This window comes from Carassius gibelio, chromosome A9 (genome assembly GCF_023724105.1).
Source record: "Carassius gibelio isolate Cgi1373 ecotype wild population from Czech Republic chromosome A9, carGib1.2-hapl.c, whole genome shotgun sequence".
NCBI lineage: Eukaryota > Metazoa > Chordata > Actinopteri > Cypriniformes > Cyprinidae > Carassius > Carassius gibelio.
This window is the reverse complement of record NC_068379.1, coordinates 15,776,606-15,792,723: the sequence shown is the minus strand read 5'-3', so window position 1 is coordinate 15,792,723 and position 16,118 is coordinate 15,776,606. Positions and strand designations below refer to the sequence as shown.

Sequence of the window (16,118 nt, the reverse complement as noted above, 5' to 3'; positions counted from 1 at the left end):
TCTTCTGCAATTAAGCAGAATTAAGCACTTTTTTGGGAGTTATTCTATATCATTTCATTTTTTTATGTGTGTTCAGAACTGTGTTAGCTAAGCATGTGCTGATTAGCCCCTTGAGAAAAAAATTGTCACTACCGAAACTACAGAGTTTCGGTAATGACATATTGGTGTGTGTGGTTTTTTTTAGGGGGTTTTATCCCAAACTGTCACTACCAAAACAGTCACAACAGAAACATGTCATCATTGTTTCGGTAGTGACAAAAGAGAACACATAATCATCATAATTTGGGGGTAATAAACAACATTTTAGTACAGTTATGCAATTTTTTTTTTTTGTATTTTAGTAGTGTTTTAGCATACAGAAAAGTTAAAATACAGAATAATTGGATGTTTTGTCGAAAATAAAGTATACATAAATAAAGCATAAAGATTTATGATGTTTTTGGTGTAATGTTAATTCAACTAATGCATCCTTAACTTTGAAATCAGTATGATCGACTTTTTGCCTTTTACAAAGAATAATTGGATTCAAAATAAAACAAATCTCATAAATTACACTTGAAATATTGTAAAGAAATATAACTGTTCTTGATTTACCTCTGATTTTTTTTTAAAATAAAATAGCAATAATTATATATATATTAACAATGAAGATGTAAAATTAAATTAAAATAAATTAAATTAAAATAAATTTTTTAGATGTAAGCAAAATCTTAAAAGTTATTAAATATCGATTCTAATTAAATTATTATTACTGAGTTTCGGTACTCACAAATTTGGGAAGAGGACAAATATTCCAAAACTTTCTGAAAATACAATATTTAATGTACTACGCAATTACAAAAAATGTGTATATTGGATATTATACAATTTTCATAGAAAAAAACTTTCAAGACATTTTTAACATTCTGTAGAATGGCACAAATAAGTAAATTATTGGAGCTGTGAAAGCGTGTTTTAAGAGACTATATTTTCTAAATCTCCAAGTGGCCAGAATTGTCCACACTCAAATATGAATACTAACAATCATGGTTGTTACATGGAACTCCATGGTACTGTTAAGAATACCATGGTACTACTATCGTAAAAATCCCCAAAACATGGTATTACCATGGTCATTTTTGGGATGTTTTTGTAAATGAAGCCATCTGACCATTCTGTTGTGTTTCAATGTTAATCAGATGATGTTTTTCACTCATCGTATTGTTTCTATTTGCACTGTGTGCCACTGCTCATAAGTAGACAATATAAATCTGGCCCTCTGGAGAAACATTCAGGCTAATGCATAAAGCTTTTACTGGCTGCAGTGTATTAAACCATCCTCAACTGAACCACAGGGACATGTAATTTTATTTAGATCCCATCAGAACTGTGGTTTGCTATTAAAGTGCTGCTGAACAGATAGATCATCATGATTAATATCTTATAAAGATAAATTACACAATATAAAAAAGCTGTTAGGGTCTCTAATGAAAGTGTCACTTTGGCTAATGTAAGGCTAGAAGCCTTGAAACAAAAGCTGAGTCTCTCCAGGGAGCTCGGTATCAAATGCTGATAATGCACTGGCCACCGACCTCCTGCGCTTGAACCCAATAGATCACTGAAGTACGGCTGAGGTAAAGAGGAAATCCCTTCCTTTGACCCGCTCTAGTCCTGAGCCCCAGAGATCCAGTGTGAAGGGTTGTGGCAGACTGACGTGGCCTGGCGGGCTCAGCTGATGTCTGTTTAGCGCTCTGATCGCTGGAGGAGCTGAGAAGCATGTGTGGTAACAGAGGATTAGCTCTCTCCATATGGCCCAGCCTCGACAACCCCACGCAACATACTGTAATTACAGAGCACAGCCAATATGCTTCAAAAGCCCTCTCATGGGAATTCTGAAGAATGCAGCAAAAGCCTGCATTGCATTCCATTAGAGATTATGACCCTTGCTTTGGATTTGAGAGATATTTAAATCATAAATAAGTAGAAAACCTTAGTTTTTGTATTTAGATTTTAATTTAATTTTAGATTTTAATTTATTTTGAAATAAATATAAAACTGAAAACCATATACATCAAATTTTTTTATGATATTTATTTATTTTGATTATTTAATTGATAACACATATTATAATAATAATAAATATATTTATTTACGTATTACAAATAAATATAATGTTTAAAAAAAAAAAAAAAAAAACATAAATATATTTATTTATATTTTATTTTATTTATTTTAAAATAATTAAATCTTGTTGACCTCACTTATTCACTAGTTGGTTGTTGGACATTCCTGCAGAGTATCGACTCAAAAGAAAAAAAAAAATGTTTTTCATAACATCTCCATTTGGATTGAACTGATTATATTCCTCTGTTATAAATTTAGGATTGCAGATGAAGACTCAGACAAAGATGCTAAAGCTAGTTGCAGCTGGCTTTTTAGCTCAGTTAACTTCATGAGTGGATGTTTTATGTCAGTTTATTCTCGTCTGTGAAGATTTGCTTTGGTTCACAGGGTTACACACACCAAAACAAGGAAAACCCCCTTGGGAGGACAGGTGGAGGGAAAGAGAGAGTGTATATCAGGGAGGTCCTTTTTAGTGAGGTCTGTGCTTGAATGGTTCCCATGCCAACGGTGAATGGATTGGTGTTTGGAGCATGCTCAGTGCGGAGCTGGCGGCTGTAACAATAGCTGAGAGAGCTAAAGCAGCTCACACGCTGCTATCACATCAGAGTGGAATAGACCTCTGCGTGCACACTGCTGATTCTGCTGACATGCTCTGCCTTATCGTCCCCTACCTGATATTTCTGCACGAGAAAGAGGTATGTAAATCTAGATGGAGATTTGGGGGAAGGGAAATTTTGACTTAGAATGTAATAATTTTGCCACTGGTTAATGCTTTAAAAAGCACTTATTTTGTGCTTGTTGAATGGGATGATTTGTAGAGAAAAGAATGAACATATGTTTTGTGCTGATGATATGCCAGGATGTAATTTAGAACAGTGCATGCACTATAGATCACAACCTTTTCTTTATTTTATTTTTTTTATGCAGTTTACTTATTGTGTGTAAAATTTCTCATGGTTTGCGAGTGACATTCCACTTGAGTAGATTTCCAGTTGGGGAATAAGCGGAGCAGACTTGCTGTGAACAGTACAAGGGAACACTGTGAATATCATTTGCATACCTCTGCATGACATTGGACAGATCTGAAGCGGAGGATAGATCTCTGGAGGAAGGGAGAGAGAGAAAAAGAGAAGCGCTGAATTCATTTTCTACTCCCTGCGCTGTTACACGATCCTTCTGTTTGCGGGGTTGTCATGCCTCACTGACCCCTTGACGTGTTGTCGTGACGAAGGGAGTAAGGGGTCAGGCTGTTTTGTTGTGACAACACCGCCATTCTAGTTTTTAGCCTGACCTGGTCCACTGCCGTGCACCTCAATAATACACACGGCACCAGATCGCTGGATGATGATGAAGCCATCTGCTCTAATGAAATGCTTCATTGATTTATTGTGTGTTGCTGTGTGGGCACAGACCGCTACAGAACTTGAGCCAGGTGTTCAAGACGATCACCTCAGTGTCTGGCGCACATGGTGTGAAAATGGGCCAATTCACCTCTCAGCAGAAAGCCCTCAATATTTCATCTAGTCGGACAGTAGAGAGATAGAAATGAAGAGGGTATCTCAGCGGACAGGAAATTGGAATATAAATTGATGTGACACCTGCAGGCTTGCATAGTATCCATCAGAGGATAACACCTCCTCAGTGAAGCGGGGAAACTGATGATCTGAAGATTTGGCTTTCTAACTAAAAGTTTTAATTTAAAAGTAGTCACCATTTACTCAGCCTCACGGATTTTGAAACCTGTGTCTGTGGAACACAAAATGAGTTATTTATTGCAGCGCCCAAGCTTCTCTTTGCCAAAAAAGATAATAATGACATTTTTTGTGAATAACAACTGCAGTCTGTCTGTTCTTCTCAGAAAGCTATTAAAGCTTTGGAAGAATAGGAATGCAGCACACAACTCATATTAACCATTTACATGTGTTTTGTGCTCTCTTTTTTTTTCTTTTTCTTGGAGAGCCTAATTACCAACCACTGTCATTGAAGGAAAAGTGCGGCTTGGACATTCTGCTTCATTTCCCCTTTTGTGTTTTATGTAAGAAATGATATGCAAAAATCGTAGGGGTTTCCAAAGCTAGTCTAAAATCATATACTAGATAATTCTTTTCAATAAGTAATTACTTTGCAGCTGTTAAAAATGTATGCTCTGCATAGTATGAGTGTATTTAGTATAAAATAACCAACCAAGAAGTACTACATTTGTAATGTGTGAATTGTCATGTGACCTACGTCAGTTGCTTATCTTCACTGCCAATCACAACTCTTCTCCCATGGCCTCATGGGATTGTAAAGTGACCATCAGATGGAGGGCAGTACCCTTGAACAGGGATCTTTGTACTTTATATACCTCTCAAGTTTCATAGTAGTACATTAAGGATACATATTACTGCTCTGAAGTACTAATACAGATAGAAAAGGTACAAACGTTGCCCCTTTAAGGATAATGTCTCAGTGACAAGCTGTTGGCCCTAAAGTTATGACAGAATAAGTGTGCGTACATGATGACAAAAGGCATATCTTTGAGTGAACTATCCCATAAAAATGAATCTGTTTAAAACAGAGTTTGTCTTGCTAGGATAACCTTCAATTGCTTCAGACTGTCTGTACCTAAATTGTTTGAGGCAAGGGTTACATTTATTTCAGTGCAGAATGCTAAGCATGTTTTTGGAGGAATGAAAGCTCTGGCATGTCATCTGCCTGAGTACGTTTTTGTTATCAGCAGGAGGAGACAGTTATGTTGTGAAGTATGTGGGGCATTGGCATTGAACTGCCATTGTTCATGTGTGATGAATGTTTGGAATAATTATACGGAATGGCGCCAGAGAATGGCAGTGAACTCGGATTTTACAATCTCAATGTGGGTTAAAAAAATGTGATATCAGGCTTACATTATGTTTTTTTTTTTATTATAAATTTGAAAATATATTTTCATTCATTATTCATTAATAGTAAAGTCATCACTATAGTTTTTTAATCAGTGTTGGGTTTTCTAAATGGAGACTTTCGTTTAAAGTTCTTGTTGAGCTGTATCCTGTTGCATCATTTGTGGGCTGTGGTCTCGTTCAAAAAGGTTTCCTCTTTGAAATGGAGATGATTGTGCTCAGTGTGCATCTTACCCAGTATGATCGGACATTTTCCTGTGAAAGGTGCTCCAGCGTACAGTAAGCAGAGATGACAGCTGATCAATTGCCGCCCCACTTGTGTTCCTAATTCCCAATCCCCCTTTCTCCCCCCGTCTGTCCTATCCTGCTCTCACCTCATCACCCCCCGATGAAAGCCCATTACCGTCCAAGTGGTTCTGACGGAGACTGGGGCACCTTCACGTAGAGATCCGCTGCTTTGATCCCTTCTTCATTCACAAAGAACAACAAAGGAGCTGATGTGTGTGTGGGAGGGCCCCTTAGGACAGGGTTGTGTGGGTCTTATGATGTTCTCCCAATGAATGGTTATTAGGGTTCATATGGAGCTGTTGAAATATGACAGCCACAGGCAGCTCCTGAGGACATCCAGCAGTCCTGTTCTACTGAAAGAGAAGCGTGATGCTGTTCATCTCTATCATCTCTTTAATGGCACAGCCCATGAAGTAGTATAGATTGCTGTATTGACTGTGTAACGTATGGTTGTGCTGTTGACATCAGAGGTTGCGTTACCAATAATAATCATCTGTCACCTTGTAAATCAGTTGCCCTGTTCTATTTAGAAATATAACAAGTAAATGAAGATCTATAGAACTAAAATCTTGGTTGACCTAAATTTCTATTGAAAAGTTATTGTCAGTATTGTTCAGCATTAAATTGAGTGATCTTAATAACAGTGATGTTATTTTTTTTTTAACTGTTATAAAAGATTTCTATTAAAAATGTTCTTTTAAACTCTCTGTTAGAATCAGAACAGATGTTTCCTGGATTTCACAAAAAATATTAAGCAGCACAAGCACACGTTTTTAACATTGATAATTATAAATGTTTCTTGAGTACCATATCAGCATATTAGAACTATTACTGAAAGATCATGTGACAGTCAAGAGTAATAAAAACATTTAAACAATTTTACTTAGTAAATTGAAACTTGAATCTTGTATCTAGGATTTAAAATCAAAGGTTAACTTTCTCATTTAAATAATTTATTAGACTATGTAATATTTTCATGCAATTTAAAGCTCTTTTAGTTTTGAAAGATGCCAAGCAATAATAATTATTTTTTTAAATAATAAAACCATATTTTACCATTGATTAAAGTCTTTATAATGCAAAACTAAAAGTCTAAATAAAATGTTGAGAATAAACACACTCGTGTCATATTTTAATTGATCTCGTTGGACACGAGTGTTAATCAGCGTCTGGAGTGGCGATGGTCACAGAGAGTAATGCTTGTGGATGTAGCATATGATGCGATGACCAGAGTTCGAATTCGCCTCTTGCCGAAGTCGCTCTTCTTCTTTTTTCGTCACATATCTCATCAGAAATGTGGAAATCAGTTGCCTAATGAGTGTTTAATAATGATGTATTAATTTGGTAGGTTTAAAGAGGGCTTCGTTGTCCCAATAAGTCAGTGTCTATTTAATTCTTTTTTTTTTATAAATAAAATAATTTACACTGTTATTATTGCATGCTGTTAATGTACAACAATACTGAGGTGCAAATAGTATCTTTCACCATTTATAAGTATACATAACATCTAAATACTATTTACACTTATTGCCAAGATCTGCTACTTTTACATAGTGTAATTAGAATTGCTATTTTCATTTAGTGTAAATAGCACATCGCTAAAAATGCTGCCGTTTGTCTTTAGTGTAAATAGAATATATAACTTTTTAATTCTGTTCACCGCTGCCCTAAACTAAAACCATATGGCTTTACTAATGATGGCTGTACAGATGGATGAACAGTGCTCTTCCACACTCAATACCCATGGCTGAAGTGCCCATGAACCCCCAGTAGCTCCCGGGCGCTGGATATATAGCTGCCCACTGCTCCGGGTGTGTGTTCACAGTGTGTTCCGTACTCACTGTTGTGTGTGTGCACTTGGATGGGTTAAATGCAGAACACCAATTCCGAGTATGGGTTACTATGCTTGGCAAATGTCATGACTTTTATTAATAGTGTAACATTTCCAGTGAATAGCAATTTAAAATGAGTTTTTCCCCAAAAGCTATGGTCTGAACTAGTTGTGAAGTCCAGGACAGCTTAGTGCAGACAGCAGTGAGGGAGAAAAGAGAGCTGCAGTGATTTCTTGATATTATACTTTTCTGTTTAGCCCATATCTCTGTCTCTCTCTGCCACAGGGACCTCTGCTTCTTACAGCAATCCTGCCTTATTACTAGCACTGTTGCCTATCAGCGGAGCTCCTGGGATGTTCCCCATCTCTCCACCTCTTTCTCTTGCTCTCTCTCATACTTGTTCTCCTCCCTCTACCGCTCATCTCTCATCGCTCGTGTCTCCTGCTCTCCACACCTAACCCTTTTATCAGGCTTTCTACTCGCACCTATCAATCACTCTTTCCTGTCCTGTCCTGTCCTGTCCCTCTCTGTCCTTGACACAGTTTTCTCTTGTTGTCTTTGCAGCATTTCACACTGGATCCATAGCACTCTCTCTTTCTCTCAGGAGGCTGATAAGTGTGAAGTCGGCGGGTTCGTAGGTTGTTTTTGTTATTGTTACTGTCGCCAGAGCTGCTGGTCTCATTATCCAATGAAAACACAAACAGAGCAGGAGTAAAGAGAGTACACTTAGGAGTAATGAAGAGGAAGAGCCCATGACTGACTAGAGCCCTTCACGACTAGTCTATCTGCTTTTAAAAACTTTAAAATAAAATGATTTACTCTTAATATAATACCAATTAGAATAGTTGTCACATTAGTAATTAGAAGGTAAAGCTATAAATGTTCCACAGTAAATATGAAGCTGTCATAGACTTTGGAATATTGGAAATTTCATATTGACTGTCCAGTGCTGTCCAGTGCTGCCTTTTATCATCATCATCATCATCATCTCCACAAGTTGACTTAGCATTAGAAAAAGCACTGGAGTGATACCGTAGTGCAGTGATGGCATCTGATGATGATACTGTGGTGCTTTTGTATATGAAATGACTTGGGTCTTTCTAAGGTGTGACAAGATTTACTCAAACAAATACTTGTATGAAATAGAATTTTGCCCCTTCTTTTATAATTACTATTCACACCAATTTTATGATCTCATATTAAATAATATTTATACATTTCATTTGTTGTGCAAAAATTAAAGGGTGATGCAGGCACAGGACCGGTTACACTACCATTCAAAAGTATGGGGTCAGTAATATTTTTTAAATAAATAATTGATGATTATATATATATATACATATATATATATATATATATATATATATATATATATATATATAATCATCAAGGGTGCATTAAAATATTAAAAAGTGAAAGATATTATAATCTTTCAAGACGTTTCCACAAAAATATTAAGCAGCACAGCTGTTTTCAACATTGATGTTAAGTAATGTTTTTTTTTAGCATTAAATCATCAAATTACAGTCATTTCTGAAAATTTAGCTTTTACACCACATGAATAGAAAACCAATGTTTTCAATTGTAAGATTTCATTATATTCATGTTTTAACTATATTTTTGATGAAATTAATGCAGCATTGGTGAGAATAAGAAACTACTTCACTTTTTAAATGAAATCTTACTGACTTTGAAACATTTGAACAGTAGGGTATATAGGTATATACATTTTGACTTATAATTTTGATGCAGAGGACACATCAACCTTATTCATGCATCATGGTATTTACATGACACTATGTCCAAAAGTCGTTGTAGTACTTTTATTACTAATAGAAATAAATAGGTATTTACCACAAGTTTTATTTTTATACTCTCAGAGATTGGCACGTTTCCAGTGCTCATCCAGTTTACATGATATAGGACACAATGTTTCTGAGGGCAGTACTGACTGCTGTTGACAGTATGTCTGTAACTATACCAGCTTTATCTTTCAGAGCAGCAGTATCATGTTCATTTGACTTATCTACTTCAGGAAAAGGTGAAAAAAAAAATCCTCGTGAGGAGCTGCAGCGCATTGATTCATCAGTCTGAAAGACAATTATCATCTGGTTTCATTTCCCTCTGCTTATCAAAGCAAAAATCAACTAACGACAGGGTTACATCACACAGAGCTTCGACCCATATACATTTCATAGAAAAGATTCTTATCCTCTTCCGAGTCTCGCTATGCATTATGTAAGCAGTGGCCTTATCTTATTAGAATGAGGATATCTATAATTTGTCCTCATATTCAGCATTTAAAGCTTAGGAAGCAAACTTACTGATAAATTGGCACTTCAATCATACTCCGATTTACAGGATGAAATCATGCACTAATGATATTATATGTGGCAGCTTGGTCATTAATTAAACACCTCACCAACAAGACAACCGGCAAACGTTGATCCATTGCCATATTGATGTTTGCGTCTCATGGAAACACAAGCTCTGCAAATTGCCTTTGTGTTGTTGCTGCCTAGAATCAGAATCAGAATCAGAATCAGAATGAGCTTTATTGCCAGGTATGTTTACACATACGAGGAATTTGTTTTCGTGACAGAAGCTCCGCAGTACAACAGAATGACAGCGACAGAACATAAAACACATAATAAAAGAATAAAAAATACAAATATGTAGACAGTGAATGACAATATACAAATGACAATTGTAGGCAGGTATATTACAAAGTGAAGTTATGTATGTACATATATATTGTGTGCAAAATTTAAGTGTATACTAAGTATGTGTGTTAGATAAATAAAGTGTGTGTGTATATAAATATAAAGTGTAGTGTGTTCGCCATTATTGTCAGCTGTTCATAAGATGGATTGCCTGAGGGAAGAAACTGGTCCTGTGTCTGGTCGTTCTAGTGCTCAGTGCTCTGTAGCGTCGACCAGATGGCAACAGTTCAAAGAGGGAGTGTGCTGGATGTGAGGGGTCCAGAGTGATTTTGACAGCCCTTTTTCTCACTCTGGATAAGTACAGTTCTTGAATAGATGGGAGAGTTGAACCGATGATTCGCTCAGCAGTCCGGACTACCCTCTGTAGTCTTCTGAGGTCAGATTTAGAAGCTGAGCTGAACCAAACAGTTACTGAAGTGCAGAGGATGGATTCAATGATGGTGGAGTAGAACTGTTTCAGCAGCTCCTGTGGCAGGTTTAACTTCCTCAGCTGGCGGAGAAAGTACAACCTCTGCTGGGCCTTTTTTACGATGGAGTCAATGTGAATGTCCCACTTCAGGTCCTGAGAGATGGTGGTTCCCAGGAACCTGAATGACTCCACTGCAGTCACAGGGCTGTTCATGATGGTGAGTGGGGGGAGTGCAGGGGGGTTTCTCCTGAAGTCCACGATCATCTCCACTGTTTTGAGCGTGTTAAGCTCCAGGTTGTTGAGACTGCACCAGACAGCCAGCTCTTTTACCTCCTGTCTGTAAGCAGACTCGTCACCGTCCTGAATGAGGCCGATGAGTGTGGTGTCATCTGCAAACTTCAGGAGCTTGACAGAGGGGTCCTTAGATGTGCAATCGTTGGTGTACAGGGAGAAGAGCAGTGGGGAGAGAACGCAGCCCTGGGGAGCTCCGGTGCTGATTGTACGGGTGCTGGATGTGTATTTTCCCAGCCTCACTAGCTGCTGCCTGTCTGTCAGGAAGCTGTTGATCCACTGACAGACGGAGGTGGGCACGGAGAGCTGATTTAGTTTGGGCAGGAGGAGGTTTGGGATGATCGTGTTGAAGGCCGAGCTGAAGTCCACAAACAGGATCCTCACATAAGTCCCCGGTCTGTCTAGGTGTTGCAGAACATAATGCAGTCCAATGTTTACTGCATCGTCCACAGACCTGTTTGCTCTGTAGGCAAACTGAAGAGGATCCAGCAAGGGTCCAGTGATGTCCTTCAGGTGGGCCAGCACCAGTTTTTCAAATGACTTCATGACTACAGACGTTAGAGCCACAGGCCTGTAGTCATTTAGTCCTGTAATTTTGGGTTTCTTAGGGATGGGGATGATGGTGGAACGTTTGAGGCATGAAGGGACTTCGCACAGCTCCAGCGATCTGTTGAAGATCTGTGTGAAGATGGGGGCCAGCTGGTCAGCACAGGATTTCAGACAGGCTGGTGTAACACAATCTGGGCCTGGTGCTTTTTTCCTTTTCTGCTTCCGGAAGACCTGGCGCACCGCATCCTCGCTGATCTGAATTGCAGGTGTGGGGGAGAGGGGGGATGCAGGAGGTGAGAATGGTGAGAGTGCTTGATTGGAGAGATGTTCAGGATGGGTTGCAGGAGCTGTTAATGGTGTGAACGGTAGTTTGGAGAGGCATACAGGGCTGGTTGCAGGAGTTGTGAAGGGTGTGAATGGTTGTGTGGGGAGGCGTTCAGGGCAGGTGATGGGTGTTCTTTCAAACCTGCAGTAAAACTCGTTCAGATCGTCTGCCAGTCGTTGATTCTCTACGGTGCTGGGGGGTGGTGTCTTGTAATTGGTGATCTTCTTTAGACTTTTCCACACTGATGCTGAGTCGTTGGAAGTGAACTGAGTCCTTATTTTTTCAGAATAATTCCTCTTTGCCACTTTGATCTCCTTTTCCAATGTGTATTTAGCCTGTTTATACAAGACATTGTCCCCCTTCACGTAATGACGAATGACATAATCTGTGCTAGATATACGAGACAGCGTCTATACTTTGCCAGACATGTAATGATTTATGAGAAAAACTGTGACATCTGTGTGCACCAATTAGTAATAGCAATAGCTTCATTATAGCTTTGTAATATGTACTGATTATTAGTGTGTCAAGCCTGCAATCACTATTATCATAGCCATCTAAGAATAATATGTAGACTAATGTGTTTATGGAAAAACATGTGCGCTAACAATGATGCATCTCTCACCTAATCTACCCAATGCATTGTTCATCAGCTCAGTTAACACTACAGAAGCATAAAATATTCACTAAACAATCTTGAGCTACTGGAAATGACACACCCTATAGTATATTTGTCAAGGGTATTTTTATTTTTTTTATCTGCATGATGTATGCTATTCACATTGGATACCTTGCGTACATGTGATTACTATAACAAACTATTTTTATTTATCTCAAATGTGGCAGATACTGTATGGTAGATAGTGCATTTTGTTTGAATGCAGTGAACTCACTGCAGAGTTGAAGCATAATTAACTGAGGTAAGCTGGTACTTGAGGCTTCACCTCTCCTGAGCCTCACTCTTACATGTTTTGATGCCTTCTCCTCTTACTTTGAAGAGTTGTAACCCAGCTCTGTCTCGGATGCTCTTGTCAGAATGAGTGCGGTGCGCCGCTGACAGGTAATAGAGAAGCTCTTCAGTTCTGCATCTGATTATACAGCACTCGCTTCTACTGTAACTAACTACCTCAGCTCCATGTATACTTCCCCTGCCTCAGAAACAGATGATGGAACAATGCTATGAAACATTGTTCAGGCTTTAGAACATTTTAAATATATATATATTTAAAACATTATATAAAATTTAAATAGTATTCTAATATGCTGTGTTCAGAAATGTATGTATAGTGTGTGGAAAAGTATGTAAATCATCTATAAATGAATTTATGAAGTGGTATCATTTGTTTTATAATGTATTAATGTTGTATAATGTATTATTTATGCTTTGTGTAACTTAATCATCTTCCCACATTCCCTCTTTAAACCATCCCCATTTCAATTAAAGCTAACCTATATTCTTCACAGACATGCAGATTTAACCATTTTCAACACCCGTGTACTTATGACCCCCTCTTTCACTGAAATTGCTCTTCACAGCTTAAAATCCTTTTTGTGGAAGCACAAATCCAGTGGTTGGAAATCGGTTGATATCTGCTGCTGTGGCCATTGTGAACTCAGACTATATAGATCAGTCTCAACAACCAGTCATTAGGTCAGTCTTCTGCAGCATAATCATACTGTGAATCTCCATCTGCCCTTCATGCCTTTCCACCTCCTGAAACCTAGAAACACCCCTGCTGTGCTATCACACAAACCTGCAGATTCAATCAATATGTGGCCTTTTAGTCTATGATTCCCTATTGAGCGGCTTTCATAGATCAATGTGCAACCTTGCTACAGCAGTGGCTGAATGGAAAATAATAAAAATTCCAAATTTGCAGGTGTAGGAAATGGAAGCGGCACTGTCAGTCTATCATTGAGTTCATTCAGAGAAGAATTTGTCACGGAATAGCATACTAGTGTTCTAAAAATAGTAACAGTGCTATGCCAGTATGCTATTCTAAATTCAGGCTTCGTGAGTTGTTTTGAATGATTCATTAAAAGAACTGCTCATAAGAGTCATTTAGTCATAAATCAGACTAAAGTGTCCGCATGGAATGGTTGTGTGCATATTGCGAGTACAACTAGGTTGAAAGGCATCTCTTCTTATTTCACTTACTAATGTCCCGCTGTAATCCTCAGGGTTTTGTTACTCTGAGACATGTTAGTGAGCAGCAGATATTCACCAAACACCCAGAGTTCTTGCCAATAGTAAGATGGAGTACAAGAGCAACTGAATGTGTTTATTGACTGAAGCCTGACTCCATCCTGGTGGAGGTCGAGCTGTGTCTCCCTCTGTAATGAGAAATCATTGAAACTGCATTCACTGACGTGCCACTATCACAACTTGAACTAATTCCAGAAGGTCTCTGGCTGATATTGAGGTCAGAGGAGATCAAATTGTAAAGCCTAACTCCACAACATGTCTTGAATTTCAGTCTTGAATCACAGGTGTTTCAAGTGCATTGGACTTGGAATATTTTGAATTTTGGAATACAGTTTTCTGTCTATGTTAATATTTATGAATAGCATCAACATATATTATTAGCAATATTATTATGTTTGATTTGTTTACAAATATAGAAAGCAAGAAAATGATTAAGCTTGATAATTTCTTTAATCCAAATAAATCATTTTCTTTGTGTATAAGGGAAACCCCAGGTTTATTCAAAGTATTTGACTTCTTAATAAACAGTCCTAAATTCCAAAAATTTCCAAAATTTCAGTTTTCTCAAAGAAAACTGAAAAACTGAATCCTTAGAAATACTGCAGGATCCTTTTTTCATTTTAGAAATTGATTTGTATTTGTGGATGCCTGTATTTATGTTTTTCTTCTCTTCTTTTGTAGCTGCCTGTGCTTGAGATCTCAGCAGTCAGGCGTTGTGGATGGTTTGTCTACCTCTAATCCAAACCAAAAGAGATTCTGTTGGCTCAGAGCCTGTGAATGTGAGCCTAAAGCAAGTTGAGTAAAGGTGCAGACAGAGTTGATTAAAATGGGGTAAGTCTAACACAACAAAAAGACTAACATATTGCAATCCTAAAGGGTTTCTCTAACACTCTAACTTTTTCAGCAGAGCCCTGCAGATACAACTATGTATATACAAGTACATACAGATTCACTGTTTTTCAGTTGTCTAGATCACTTTTTGGCCAGGTCACTCTTATAAAAGAGATTTTCATCTCATTAAGTTTTTTAAACTGGTTAAAGAAATGAAACCCTTGTGAAACAAGCACGCTGATAGTCTCTTTGCTAAATACTTTAGTACATTCAGGTGGGCTTGTGCTGATGTTATCTAGCTGTATATGAAAATATGAACAATGTAAATAATTATTAAATATAATAAATATATCTTGCCTGTCTATATACAGTATGTTTATATACTGCATGAGTAAATATATGTGCAATATATTAATACACATGCACTACCATATTTTATCACATGCACATCTATATGTTATGAAATGTATAACTGAATATCAAATTACATAATGTTTCATTAAATATAATTAAATGCGTCACATTTTTTAAATATATGAAAGCTTCAATTCCTCATGTATTATTCAATATACTGTTATATATTAATCAAGATTTAATTCTGTATATTCTCAAGGGTAATGTCAAATCAATCAGAGAAGCTGAGTAGTTTGCCATGAATTTGGCTAATCCAGTCTTCAAGCTTTAGTGTCTTTGAATCTCTAGTATTCTGGCTTGGTATGGCTTGCTATTGTCTCAGTGAGGGACAGTCTGCTCTTGCTTTCTTGTGTCCGTAATAATTCTGCTCAAATAGGAAATGGAGCATCTGCCTGTCTGTCACACACAGAGAGGACATAATGGGCCCGGTGTGAGTTGATCCTGTGCCACATGCTCATTAAACAAGCTCTTATGCTAATTGACTGTTTATTCACACGTCAGCAGTTTTCAAGCGAAAGAAAACAATGGCAGTGATATTGAGACAGAGAGAGTCCACCCGCTCAAAAAGACAGATCCTCCTGAGTGCTCCACTGTACAATTCACAGAATAACAAAAAGGGGGATTTTAATCTTTTTATCTCCTAAATGGAGATGAAATTAGGGATAGAAATTAGCCTGACGACAATACCAGAGGGGGTTTCAATAGCTCACTTTTTAACTAAATTGGACCAAACGTTAATTGAACACCTGAATATGCTGGGTTTCCCCCACTCAAAATTGCTGGTTTCCCACCTTTTTCAATCTAATCACAATGCCATTGTTGTTCTCTGAAAGGCACTGTGAAGAATATTCAGATGGATTAGTCCTGACTCTGCTGCCCGGAATTATTGAGACATGTTCTTTTGTTACTCCTGGTTTGACCCTGACTTCTGTTTAAGTTTATGGGTGGATATTAATATGGCCCAAAGCAAGGCAATTTGTACTAATTACTGAAAGAGAAGCACTCTCCCTGCTAATCCACAGTTCTCATCTGATTAGTGGAATAAGAGCCCTGGGCGAGTGTTGTGGCTCTCTTCATTACTGTCCCTTCTGATTTTCCTCCCTCTCGGTTTAATGTTTTTAATTCCAGACAGAACTCCACCCCCGCCCCCCACCACCACCATTTGATTTGTAAAAAAGAACGAGCCATTTTTAGAATATTAATTTAATTATACAAGTCATAGGAACTACGCATGATGAGCATTATAATTACTATAGTGGTTATTG

The 16,118-nt window shown here is 37.7% G+C and overlaps 1 protein-coding gene across 2 annotated transcripts in view; it reads left to right on the top strand.

Annotated features, from left to right (window-relative positions):
- The first annotated feature begins 2,421 nt into the window (after positions 1–2,421).
- Positions 2,422–16,118, top strand: part of LOC128019730 (uncharacterized) — a 27,400-nt gene continuing 13,703 nt past the window's right edge. Inside the window, exons 1-2 of one of the 2 annotated variants that reach the window (XM_052605898.1) lie at positions 2,422–2,798; positions 14,290–14,439. The gene's annotated coding sequence lies outside the window, so the exon portion shown is untranslated. The remainder of the gene's footprint in view (positions 2,799–14,289; positions 14,440–16,118) is intronic. The other variant, XM_052605899.1, reaches the window with a different exon arrangement.